Below are 13,560 nucleotides of genomic sequence, written 5' to 3' on the forward strand. Positions count from 1 at the left end.
TAGTAAGAACAAATCAACATGCAATGTATTTATGTATATTTATAATCTTGTTTTCATTTTTAAATATTTGTTCATATTTTCAAATATATATAATATAAAACATTATATATATTTTATTGCATATTTATAAGATTCCCTATATTCCTATATTTTTGTAGTAAGATACAAAATATGAACAATAATTTCAATTAAATTTCAGTTATGGCATCAAAAATATTGATTAAGAAGGCCAGGCTTCATGGCTCACACCTGTAATCCCTGCCCTTTGGGAGGCCAGGACAGGACAATTACTTGAACCCAGGAGTTTGAGACCAGCCTAGGCAACATAATAAGACTTTGAATCTACAAAATATATTAAAAAATAGCCAGGCATGGTGTCATGTGCCTGTAGTTTCAGCTACTTGGGAGGCTGAGACAGGAGGGTCTCCTTAGCTCAGGGAGGTTGAGGCTTCAGTGAGCTGTGACTGTGCCCGTGCACTCCAGCCTGAGTGACAGAGTAAGACTCTGTTTAAAAAAAAAATGATTAAGAGATTATTATGTCTTTGGAAGTAGTAATGTGGTCTTTGGATATTCTTGCCAAAAATAAAATATGGTCTATAGTCTTTGGATATTATTTCCAGAGATAAAACATTTAATATCTTAATTACTAAGCATAATAAATCATGAATGGTAATATAATAATTCTGGTTCAATACCCAATTTAATTGTTATCACAACTAATTGATAAGCATATGCAAAAGCACAGTAATAGTGTGGAAGACAAGACACAGACCTGTATAAAATCCTAACCTTGTCAATTAGGCTGCAAAATTTTTTAAGTGTAAGAATTTTTAATGGTTGGAGCAATTTTAATGACAAATTTTCTAGTTTTTTTTATCTTAGAAGAAACATGCTATACTAGTATCTGTAAGAATAAAATTCAAAGATCATTTAGTTAGGCCACTGCTTATGGCATCAGATTGAAAACCTTCAGAATTATTTCATATTTAAATAATATATAGGTACTATGAAGTGGTTAGTTGGTATAATGTTGTATATCTATTAAAAGTTAGCCAGGGAATAAGGGGATAACTATTAACTTTAATTTATAGTGAATTAGCAGGAGTTAGGCCTGCCTGTTTAGTATTACATTTCCACCAAAATGCCCAAAGAAAAACAACCTTGAACTGTGGCTATACCTGAATTGACTGTGTCCTTACAAGAGGTGACATTGTAAATTGAATTATGCACACTCTAAGTGGATGAATTGATTCACACAGAACATTCAGGTGGTCAACCAATGATTCTTATGGGCCTATTTTTATATAGGACAATGTATCCACTCCATAGTCTAATTATTAAAAATGTCGTAGTTGGCCGGGCGCGGTGGCTCAAGCCTGTAATCCCAGCACTTTGGGAGGCCGAGGCGGGTGGATCACGAGGTCAAGAGATCGAGACCATCCTGGTCAACATGGTGAAACCCCGTCTCTACTAATACAAAAAAATTAGCTGGGCATGGTGGCACGTGCCTGTAATCCCAGCTACTCAGGAGGCTGAGGCAGGAGAATTGCCTGAACCCAGGAGGCGGAGGTTGCGGTGAGCCGAGATCGCGCCATTGCACTCCAGCCTGGGTAACGAGCGAAACTCCGTCTCAAAAAAAAAAAAAAAAAAGTCATATTATTCTGGAGCTCTGAACCTCTCTTAATATATCTAGTTATAGGTACAGTAGAATATCTAGAGTATAGGCACATTAGAATATCTACTTATAGGTATGAAAGAGTCTATTGACTTTATACTCTTGCAAAAGAGCTCCTATGAAATTATATTATATAATATTGTTCCACATTAATGATAATTATTTGTATATTTTAAATAGAAAATTCAGTATAAATTAACTTTGTGTTTAAGTGATGTATTTTGCTTATGAATCTTTGAAAAATATTTCTGTACAACAAACCCTCATGACATATGTTTACCTATGTAACAAACTTACAAATATACCCTTGAACTCAAAATTTTTTAAAAAATACTATATATAAAAAACAAACAACAAGAACAGCAAACCTTTCTGATTTGGCTACCAAGTCTGGTTCAGGTATAATACAAAGAAGTGAAATGTTCTCAACCAAAACATAAAAGATTGTTTAATAGTTATAAAATGAACATTTGACACAAAATTTCTGGGAGCAAATTCTGCTAATATATAAAAGATAACTAAAGAAAAGGGCCGGGTGTGGTGGCTCATGTCTGTAATCCCAGTGCTTTGTGAGGCTGAGGTGTGAAAGTCACTTGAGGCTAGGAGTTCCAGATCAGCCTAGGCAACACAGTGAGACCCAGTCTCTACAATAAATAAATATATATATTTAAAAGTAGCCAGGTGGGTGGCACTTTCTGTAGTCCTAGCTACTGGAGAGGCTGAGATGGGGGGATCGTTTAAACCCAGAAGTTTGAGGCCACAGTGAGCCATGATTGTAACACTGCACTCCAGCCTGCATAACAGAGCAAGACCATATCTCAAAGGGGATAACTAAAGAAAATTTACCAAATGTGTAGTTTATTCAAGGGAAGTGTTCCATGTGAACACAATAAAGCACCAGAGTAAGAATAGCTTTCTCCCTATTAATTGCTCACTCAGTGAAGTTACAAAGAAAATTTCACAAGTAAGAGTTTATGCTATATGTGGGTGATGGACAAGATAATACTGCATGTCATATTTGTTTATCAAAATATGTGACCAGGCCAGGTTGGAGTTTCTGGGGCTGCTGAATCTTCAGGGAAGAGAACTATAAGGTTGGAGTTTCCATATGAGTGCACCCTAGGACTAAACAAAGATGATTAACAATGGGGACATCTTCAAAAATGCCATTAAAACAGTTATTGTCACAAATATTGCTGTTTTTATAGTTACAAATTTAGAAAAATAGCCTCTACATTCAAGCATGACTCATAGAAATGACTTCATCAATAGGATGCAGTGGATGAGGAGTTAAAAAACTTGGCTTCTTGAGCCAGATTGGCTACTTCTTGGTCTTGTAATTTAGAAAGAATCCCAAATCCCTTAAATTTTGCTTCTCTCCTTAATAAAATGAGGGGAATTATTCATGTCCATGTTCCTCTCTATATGCTGCAAGAACTGGGACTGAAAGGGTTGATGTTTATAAAAGCGTTTTAAGTGAAACCCCATCTCTACTAAAAAATACAAAAATTAGCTGGGCGAGGTGGCACATGCCTGTAGTCCCAGCTACTCGGGAGGCTGAGGCAGGAGAATCGCTTCAACCCAGGAGGTGGAGATTGCAGTGAGCCGAGATCATGCCACTGCACTCCAGCCTGGCAACAGAGTGAGACTTTGTCTCAAAAAATAAAATAAAATAAAAAGTGCTTTGAAAGAGTAAAGTACTATTGAAAATTTAGGTTTTATTATTATTGAATAGTCAAGTGCCTGTATGCTCAGCAGCATATTAAACAATGCCAGAGCATGTTAGAAAAAGTACAAGATACAGTTGCTGACATAAAACAATTTACACTTTCGAAGCTCCTAGAAGAAAGTAATACTTCAAGTCAGAGTCCAAAGAACTGGAAGACGACTTAGGAGTTAAATTACATATCCAAACTCTGCATTTTATGAATGAGAATTCTGAGACCTAGAAGATCCATTTGATTTAGCCATGATTCCACAACCAGTAAGCCTGGCATAACCAGGCATTATGACTTTAAGGTAGTAATATAATACCACACCATTATAGTGGTTAGGAAGCAGAGAGAAGATAAGCCTGTCCCTGTGTGACATTTCTAAATATTCATGTAAAAGTTGAACATTATATTAGCCTAAAATATGTAAGTGTGTAATGAAATTCTTGTTTAAAATTTGAATTAGATTATGTAAAATTGGGGTATGGGTTTATTACACAATGTATATATTTATGTTTCAAAAGTTTGAGAGTTTGTATGCCAGCTGCTATGAGATGAACCTGCTCTTGTTGAAAAGGGAGTTAGTGACTGTATTTTGGAGTCTTGGTACCCTTCAATTTACCGACAGTGTTTTAGGATGTCAATAAAGAAAAAGTTTACCCTTCAAAATTTTATCAAAAAATTATTTACCTCTGTTTTTCTTACAAAAAAGACTGGATGAGTATGAATATGCTTATGCCCTATTTCTTAAGGGGAAGTTTACTTTTAGCTGTGTGCTATCCATTGCATCGAGGAAATACAGTGTTTATTCCATTTCAAAAGATTTCTGAAGGAGAGGTAAAACAAATTCTCTACAATACATCCATTTGATCTGTTAAAACATTCATCATCATTAAATTATTTTCAATACCCAGGTTTCAGTTAATTTCCTTATGTTTTAACATTAGGGCTACAGAAAAGCTAGCTATTGTTCCTTACATTCCAGCTATTTAATAGGTACATAACATAGTCATACAATTTTCACAGAAAACTCTTTCTTAACCACTTTTCCTCCTACTTAAAAATCTGAAGATGCTAGATCTAGTTAAGGGCTAGCTTCTCTTTTGTATTCTGTTTCTAAGTTTAAACTTTCCATTTTCTGAAATTTTACAAGAGGTATTTTATGAAGTGAGTTTTGTGAGACAAGGTGCCCTTGGCTTAGTTTAATGGCCACAAGAGAAAGGAAGAGTGGGAACTCAATATAGCCTATAGAAGCTTTGTTCTTCAGTACTCATTTCACTTGGAGACTCTCTGAAAGTCTTGACAGCAAACTAGTCTTCAGTGATGAAAGCAGACATTACCCATGCAGAAGTTATGGTGGTGCATTTTGTTAGACGTACTTTCTGAAGAATAGCATTTAAATTGGATATAATTTGCCTGAAAGCAAAAAGCAGCCATTTGCTTATTTTGAAACTCTTTTGACAGTTCTGTAAAGCTGTAGACTGCATTATTTCATTTTAATGTTTACCTTGGCCTTATCATAATTAAACAATCCTCATAAATTGTTCTTTAATGAAAGTTGCATTTTACAGTATAATCTCAGTGATCTACGTCCAAACTACACAGCAGGAGCTTGCTTTATCAGGATTACTTTGAGGCATGTTTACATCTCTAGAATGAAGTAGGATATTGAATATATGATTATCATTCCCTCTGCCCTAAGTAAATTGGGTTTAGGACTTTAGAAAATGAAAACTCTTCTTCCTCTTTCACAAAACATGAGAACAATCGCAAGAGTTTCATGAAATCTACATGGAGTAGACCTGCTAAATCAAAATTTCATGGAGGGTTAGTATTTTTAAAAAGCTCTACAAGTGATTATGAGTGGGCAGGTTTGGGAACCACTACCAGAGATGGAAGTAGAATATTCAGTTTCCTCTGAAAGAGGGACTAGCCCTTGCCTTATGACTCCCAGTAGTTCAAGATTTAGAAGTACAGTATTGTCAATCCAGCAGATTGACAGGACTTGTAGAACTCAGGCCATTTTTTTGTGAGCATTTTAACACAAACAATTGAATTGAGTCACTTTTCAAAGCAATTATGTTCTGATGATTATTTGAGTTACATATTATTACAGTAATGAAAGCATCTTATTCAAATTAAGTAAGCTTAATTTTTATTGAATCTAGATTTTGTTTGAATTTTATAGCTCTTTTAAAAAATAATTTTCAGGAATGAGATTTTTATTGCCATACTCTCATTTATAGAATGGAAATTCATGGATAAGAGCATCAGTTTATATCAAACATTTTCTTAGGCAATTTGAAAAAAAAGTAATATGAAATGAGGCAGGGTAAAAAAATGCACCTTTGAGAAATACAAATTTTATTGAAAGTCTTAATCTATTAAACAAGTGGAAGAGGTTCTATTCATTGTGTCTCTTTTAGTTCTACCAAAGGAGTCCCAGTAACACACCCTGTAAGATTTTCTTTTATGCAGTGGTACAAAGAAGAGGAAATAAGTCTTGAGGTTAGGGCAAGGTAATCCTTTGGTAAACATATATATAAAAATAATATCTTCAGCACAATCTTTGAGGAAGAATTTAATTAAAATTCATATTCTTCAGAAAGGCACTGATAATCATCAAGTGAAAATAAGGTTAAGAGTTTCAAGCAGCTCATTAAATGCAGTCTAGTTACCATTGAAATGTTGGTTACTGCCATTGGGTACAGTCAAGCAAGATAAAACAGATGACCTACTTGTCTGTCATCTCGGGCCCTTGTCTCCTGGTTAAAAATAAAACCATGTGCTTAGTGGAAGGGTAGAATCAGTGATAGCTGATGCTGTGATGAGTAAAGTGATTTTGATCACGTAGGTGCTTGTGCAAGTTAAAATTTGAAGTGCTGAACCACCAAGAAAGGAACTCTCATGTTAGTTCAAGTTAACTAACATTTATTAAAAGCATTTTACACAATCGTTTCATGAAGTCCCTGCAAAATGAGTGATATTATTCCTATTTTAGAGATGAGAAAGCTGAGGCCCAGAGATGGCTTAAGTAATTCCACATCAAATAGTTACTGGGTGGTAGAGTTGGGGTTCAAATGTAGGTGCTGCCAGCTCCAGCATCCTCACTTCTCTTGTGGCCTCACTCAAGGAAGTAAGAGAATGAACTCAGTGCATCCAAAGTGTCATGCATGTTTGAATAACTGTCTCTTCTCTGTAGCCTTACCTCTGAAATGATGGCATTAGAATATTTTAATCCATTCGAACTGTGCTAATAGTGTGCAGGTCTTGCTGAAGGACATTTAAAAATGGAGGATCCTGTAGAAATATACTTAAAGTCATATGCGATATAGACCTAATGGCTCTATAACATCAAATGACAGGTAACTCATTGAGGATGAAAATTGACAAAGAAAGTTTAGGTTTAGTGCCTAATATTTTGACATAGACGTTACTAATAACAGAGGGATCTCACACTGTCTTTTTTTATTTAATCCTATATTTACCTTTAGTGCACTGAAAAGGATCATTTGCTTTTTGTCTAAAAGGTAACAACATGCATTTACTCCAATTTTACAGACTTCTATCCTGTGATGCTTATTAGGATAGGAGACCTTTTCAGACCAGCAATCAAAGGCCATTGACCATGGATGGGGAAGGAAGTGAAGCAGCTTTCTAATGAACTTCTGTTTGTTATCAAGTGCTCTGGCATCTGAAAGTGCAAAAGGCCATTCTCCAAATTATTTGGATACTTTGGTGAAAAGCTAATTTCTAGATTCTAGGGGCTAATTTTTACAGTGGAGAAGATGAAATGACATGCTATTTACCAAAAGTTTTGAGTAATTAAAAATTTTATGACTTTGAAAATGACAGTTATTTATATTCTATTAAAGATTCCACACACTCTACCATGTAGATGGCAAATTGAACATAACTCCACATTATGCTGTGCTTAACTAGATATGTTCCATACACTGTTACATGAAATTAACTGTCAAGCTCTTAACATGCAGGCTATTTTCTTTCTTTCCACTTAATATTCTGCTTTATTATTGTATGTATTTCTTTCATGTGAAAGTCACAATCTTTCAATCTTTTTCTGCTGAAATCCTTTCTCTTCATTTGAGGTTTTGCATTTTACACTGTACATATAAGGTAAAGTGTATACATTAAACTCCAGATAAGGAAAATATGACCTAAGTTGTATTTACCATTTACCGTGTACCAAGTATTTACCACTTATAATGTACCCTTCTAAGTACTATTCTATACATGTGTTTTATTTTAATTCTCGCAGCCAATTGTATCATAGGGACTTTTATTTTTATTCTCTATTTTTTTTCTAAAAAAACTGGGATACATGTGCAAAATGTGCAGGTTTGTTACATATGTATACGTGTGCCATGGTGGTTTGTAACACCTATTGACCCATTCTCTATGTTCCCTCCCCTCACCTGCCAGCCCCTAACAGGCCCTGGTGTATGTTGTTCCCCTTTTCATTGTTCAACACTTACAGGAGTGGGTTTTTTAAATACTTAAGCTCTGGGATACATGTGCAGAACATGCAATTTTGTTACACAGGTATACATGTGCCATGGTGGTTTGCTGAATGCATCTAACTGTCATCTACATTGAATATCCCTCCCCTAGCCACCCACCCCCCAGCAGGCCCTGGTGTGAGATGTTCCCCTCCTTGTGTCCATGTGTGTTCATTGTTCAACTCCCACTTATGAGTGAGAACATGCAATGTTTGGTTTTCTGTTCCTGTGTTAGGTTGCTGAGAATGGTGGTTTCCAGTTTCATCCATGTCCCTGCAAAGGACATGAACTCATCCTTTTTTATGGCTGCATAGTATTCCATGGTGTTTTTATTCAGTCTATTATTGATGGGCATTTGGGTTGGTTCCAAGTCTTTGCTATTGTAAATAGTGCTGCAATAAACATATGTGTGCATATGTCTTTATAGTAGAATGATTTATAATCCTTTGGGTGTATACCCAGTAATGGAATTGCTGGGTCAAATGATACTCCTGCTTCTACATTCTTGAGGAATTGCCACACTCTCTTCCACAATGATTGAACTAATTTACACTCCCACCAGCAATGTAAAAGCATTCCTATTTCTCTGCATCCTATCCAGAATCTATTGTTTCCTTTTTAATGTTTGCTGTTCTAACTGGCATGAGATGGTGTCTCACTGGGGTTTTGATTTGCATTTCTCTAATGATCAGTGATGATGAGCTTTCTTTCATATGTTTGTTGGCCACACAAATGTCTTCTTTTGAGAAGTGTCTGTTCATATCCTTTGCCCACTTTTTGATGGGGTTATTTTTTTCCTGTAAATTTGTTTAAGTTCTTTGTAGATTCTGGATATTAGCCCTTTGTCAGATAGATAGATTACAAAAATTTTCTCCCATCTGTAGGTTGCCTGTTCACTCTGATGATAGTTTCTTTTGCCGTGCAGAAGCTCTTTAGTTTAGTTAGATCCCATTTGTCATTTGGGCTTTTGTTACTATTGCTTTTGATGTTTCAGTCATGGAATCTTTGCCCATGCCTGTGACCTGAATGATATTGCCTAGGTTTTCTTATAGGGTTTTTATGGTTTTAGATCTTACATTTAAGTTTTTTATCCACCTTGAGTTAATTTTTGTATAAGATGTAAGGAAGGGATCCAGTTTTGCTTTTCTGCACATGGCTAGCCAGTTACCCAACACCATTTATTAAAAAGGGAATCAGTTTCTCATTGCTTGTTTTTGTCAGGTTTGTCAAAATCAGATGGTTGTAGATGTGTGGTGTTACTTCTGAGGCCTGTGTTCTGTTCCATTGGTCTGTATATCTGTTTTGGTACCAGTACCATGCTGTTGTGATTACTGTAGCCTTATAGTATAGTTTTAAGTCAGGTAGTGTGATGCCTTCAGCTTTGTTCTTTTGCTTAGGATTGTCTTGGTTATATGGGCTCTTTTTCAGTTCCAAATGAAATTTGAAGTATTTTTCTTTTTCTAATTTTGGGAAGAAAGTCAATGGTAGCTTGATGGGGATAGCAGTGAATCTATAAATTACTTTGGGCCATATGGCTATTTTCACAATATTGATTGTTTCTATCCATAAGCATGGAATGTTTTTCCATCTGTTTGTGTCCACTCTTATTTTTGTGAGCAGTGGTTTGGAGTTCTCTTTGAAGATGTCCTTCACATCCTTTGTTAGTTGTATTCCTAGGTATTTTATTCTCTTTGTAGTAATTGTGAATGGGAATTTACTCATGATTTGGCTGTTTGTCTATTATTGGTGTATAGAAATGCTTGTGATTTTTGCACATTGATTTTGCATTCTGAGACTTTGCTGAAGTTGCTTTTCAGCTTAAGGAGATTTTGGGCTGAGATGATGGGGTTTTCTAAATATACAATCATATCATCTGCAGAGACAATTTGACTTTCTCTCTTCCTATTTGAATACCCTTTATTTCTTTTTCTTGCCTGATTGCTCTGGCTGGAACTTCCAATACTATGTTGAATAGGAGTGGTGAGAGAGGAATCCTTGTCTTGTGCCGGTTTTCGAAGTTTCCAGCTTTTTCCCATTCAGTACGATATTAACTGTGCGTTTGTCATAAATAGCTCTTATTATTTTGAGATACATTCCATCAATACCTAGATTATTGTGAGTTTTTAGCATGAGGGGGTGGTGAATTTTATTGAAGGCCTTTTCTGCATCTATTGAGTTAATCATGTGATTTTTGTCATTGGTTCTGTTTATGTGATGGATTAACTTGATAGATTTGTATATGTTGAACCAGCCATGCATCCTAGGGATGAAGTCGACTTGATCATGGTAGATAAGCTTTTTGATGTGCTGCTGGATTTGCTTTGCCAGTATTTTATTGAGGATTTTCACATCAATGTTCATCATGGATATTGGCCTGAAATTTTTTTTTTTTATTTTTTTTTATTTATTTTTTATTGCATTTTAGGTTTTGGGGTACATGTGAATAACATGCAAGGTTGTTGCACAGGTGCACACGTGGCAGTATGATTTGCTGCCTCCCTCCCCTTCACCTATATCTGGCATTACTCCCCATGCTATCCCTCCCCAACTCCCCACCCCCCCACTATCCCCCCTCCCCCGCAACAGACCCCCGTGTATAGTGCTTCCCTCCCTGTGTCCATGTGTTCTCCTTGTTCAACACCCGCCTATGAGTGAGAACATGTGGTGTTTGATTTTGTGTTCTTGTGTCAGTTTGCTGAGAATGATGTTAGGTTTTGGTATCAGGATAATGCTGGCCTCATAAAATGATTTAAGGAGGAGTCTCTCTTTTTCTATTATTTGGAATAGTTACAGAAGGAATGGTACCAGCTCCTCTTTGTTCCTGTGGTAGAACTCAGCTGTGAATCTGTCTAGTCTTGGGCTATTTTTTTTGGTTGGTAGGCTATTAATTACTGTCTCAATTTCAGAACTTGTTATTGGTCTATTCAGGGATTTAACTTCTTCCTGGTTTAGTTTTGGGAGGGTGTATATGTTCAGGAATTTATTGATTTCCTCTAGATTTTCTAGTTTATTTGCATAGCGGTGTTTTATAGTCTTCTCTGATGGTAGTTTGTATTTCTGTTGTATCAGTGGTGATATCCTCTGTATCATTTTTTATTGTGTCTATTTGATTCTTCTCTCTTTTCTTCTTTATTAGTCTGGCTGGTGGTCTATTTATTTTGTTAATCATTTCAAATAACCATCTTCTGGATTCCTTGATATTTTGAAGAGATTTTGTGTCTCTATCTCCTTCAGTTCTGCTCTGATCTTAGTTATTTCTTGTCTTCTGTTAGCTTTTGAATTTGTTTGCTCTTGCTTCTCTAGTTATTTTTAATTGTCATGTTAGGTTGTTGATTTTAGATCTTTCCTGCTTTCTCCTGTGGGCATTTAGTGCTATAAATCTCCCTTTAAACACACCCTTTAAAACCCAGAGATTTTGGTACATTGTGTCTTTGTTCTGATTGGTTTCAAAGAACTTACTTATTTCTGTCTTAATTTAGTTATTTACCCAGTAGGCATTCAGGAGCAGGTTGTTTAGTTTCCATGTAGTTGTGGGGTTATGAATGAGTTTCTTAATCTTCAGTTCTAATTTGATTGCATTGTGGTATGAGAGACTGTTTGTTAGTATTTCCATTCTTTTGCATTTGCTGAGAAGTGTTGTACTTCCAATTATGTGGTTAATTTTAAAATAAATGTGATGTGGTGCTAAGAAGAATGTATATTCTGTTTATTTGGGGTAGAGAGCAAACTCCAGAAGACCTGCAATGGAGGGGCATGGCTGTTAGGAAGAAAACTAACTAACAGAAAGGAATAGCATCAACATCAATAAAAAAGGACGTCCACACAAAAACCCCATCCTAAGGTCACCAACATCAAAGACCAAAGGTAGATAAATTCACAAAGATGAGGAAAAAACAGAACAAAAATGCTGAAAATTCCAAAAACCAGAAGGCCTCTTCTCCTCCAAAGGATCACAACTCCTCACCAGCAAGGGAACAAAACTAGACAGAGAACAAAACTTGACGAATTGACAGAAGTAGGCTTCAGAAAGTGGGTAATAACAAACACCTTCGAGCTAAAGGAGCATGTTCTAACCCAATGCAAGAAAGCTAAGAACCTTGAAAAATTGTTAGAGGAATTGCTAACTAGAATAACCAGTTTGGAGAAGAACATAAATGACCTGATGTAGCTGAAAAACACAGCAGAAGAACTTCATGAATCATACACAAGTATCAATAGCTGAATTGATCAAGAGGAAGAAAGGATATTAGAGATTGAATATCATCTTAATGAAATAAACCATGAATTCAAGATTAAAGAAAAAAGAATGAAAAAGAACAAACAAAGCCTCTAAGATATATGGGACTATGTGAAAAGATCAAACCTATGCTTGATTGGTGTACCTAAAAGTGATGGGGAGAATGGAGCCGAGTTGGAAAACACTCTTCAGGATATTTATCCAGGAGAACTTCCCCAATTCTAGCAAGTCAGGTCAACATTCAAATTCAGGATATACAGAGAACACCACAAAAATACTCCTTAAGAAGAGCAACCCCAAGGCACATAATCGTCAGCTTCACCAAGGTTGAAATGAAGGAAAAAATGTTAAGGGCAGCCAGAGAGAAAGGTCTTGTTATTTACAAAGGGAAGCCCATCAGACTAACAGTGGATCTCTCTTCAGAAACCCTACAAGCCAGAAGAGAGTCAGCACCAATATTAAACATTCTTAAAGAAAAGAATTTTCAACCCAGAATTTCATATGCAGCCAGCCAAACTAAGCTTCATAAGTGAAGGAGAAATAAAATTCTTTACAGTCAAGCAAATGCTAAGAGATTTCGTTATCACCAGGCCTGCCTTACACAAGCTCCTGAAGGAAGCACTAAATATGGAAAGGAAAAACCAGTACCAGCCATTGCAAAAACATACCAAAATGTAAGGACCATCGACACTGTGAAGAAACTGCATCAACTAACAGGCAAAATAACCAGCTAGCATCATAATGACAGGATCAAATTCACACGTAACAGTATTAACCTTAAATGTAAATGGGCTAAATGCCCCAATTAAAAGGCACAGACCAGCAAATTGGATAAAGAGTTAAGACTCATAGGGACTTTTAAAAATCTCCTTTTGTAGATGAACGAGCTAAAGCACAGAAAAGTGAAGTAATTTCCTCAGCATCAAAATTCGAGTCCTGAAGCATAATGTTTCAAATCATCTACTCCCTAACTGTGTGATCTTGGCTAAACAACTAAGCCTCTCTATGCCGCCATCTGCTCATCTCTAAAGAAGGGCAGTGGGGATACAAAATAAATAGGTATACTTCAAAGAGTTCATAGCACCCTTGGTAGAGATGTTTAGTGAGCAGGTAAAAAGGTACCTCTGGAATTTAAGAGGCAAGGCGGAGCACTATGTCTGGAAACTAGCCATTTATAGCTCCCAGTAGAAGCCCAGTGAGACCTCCAGGAAGAACACATGGAGTGAGATTTCCCTATGGCACCGGGGAAGGGAGAAGTATTAAGAAATGAAAGTGATGCTATAAAGGACCGTGTAGGAGAGAGGTTCAAGAAACGAGCAGAACTGAGAAAGTAATGCTAGAGAAGCCAAGAAACTAGCCAGCAAGGCCAAAGATAACTGTTTATATTCTGAGGACTAAAATCAGATGACTATGTTT

General features: G+C 36.2%; 1 protein-coding gene across 6 annotated transcripts in view; it reads left to right on the forward strand.

The window, feature by feature from the left end:
• Positions 1-13,560, forward strand: part of PDE1A (phosphodiesterase 1A) — a 385,412-nt gene that overhangs the window by 180,132 nt on the left and 191,720 nt on the right. The gene's annotated exons all lie outside the window — the stretch shown is intronic.

Source organism: Aotus nancymaae, unplaced genomic scaffold, assembly GCF_030222135.1.
Source record: "Aotus nancymaae isolate 86718 unplaced genomic scaffold, 86718_ANA_hifiasm-v0.15.2.pri h1tg000008l, whole genome shotgun sequence".
Taxonomy (NCBI): Eukaryota; Metazoa; Chordata; class Mammalia; order Primates; family Aotidae; genus Aotus; species Aotus nancymaae.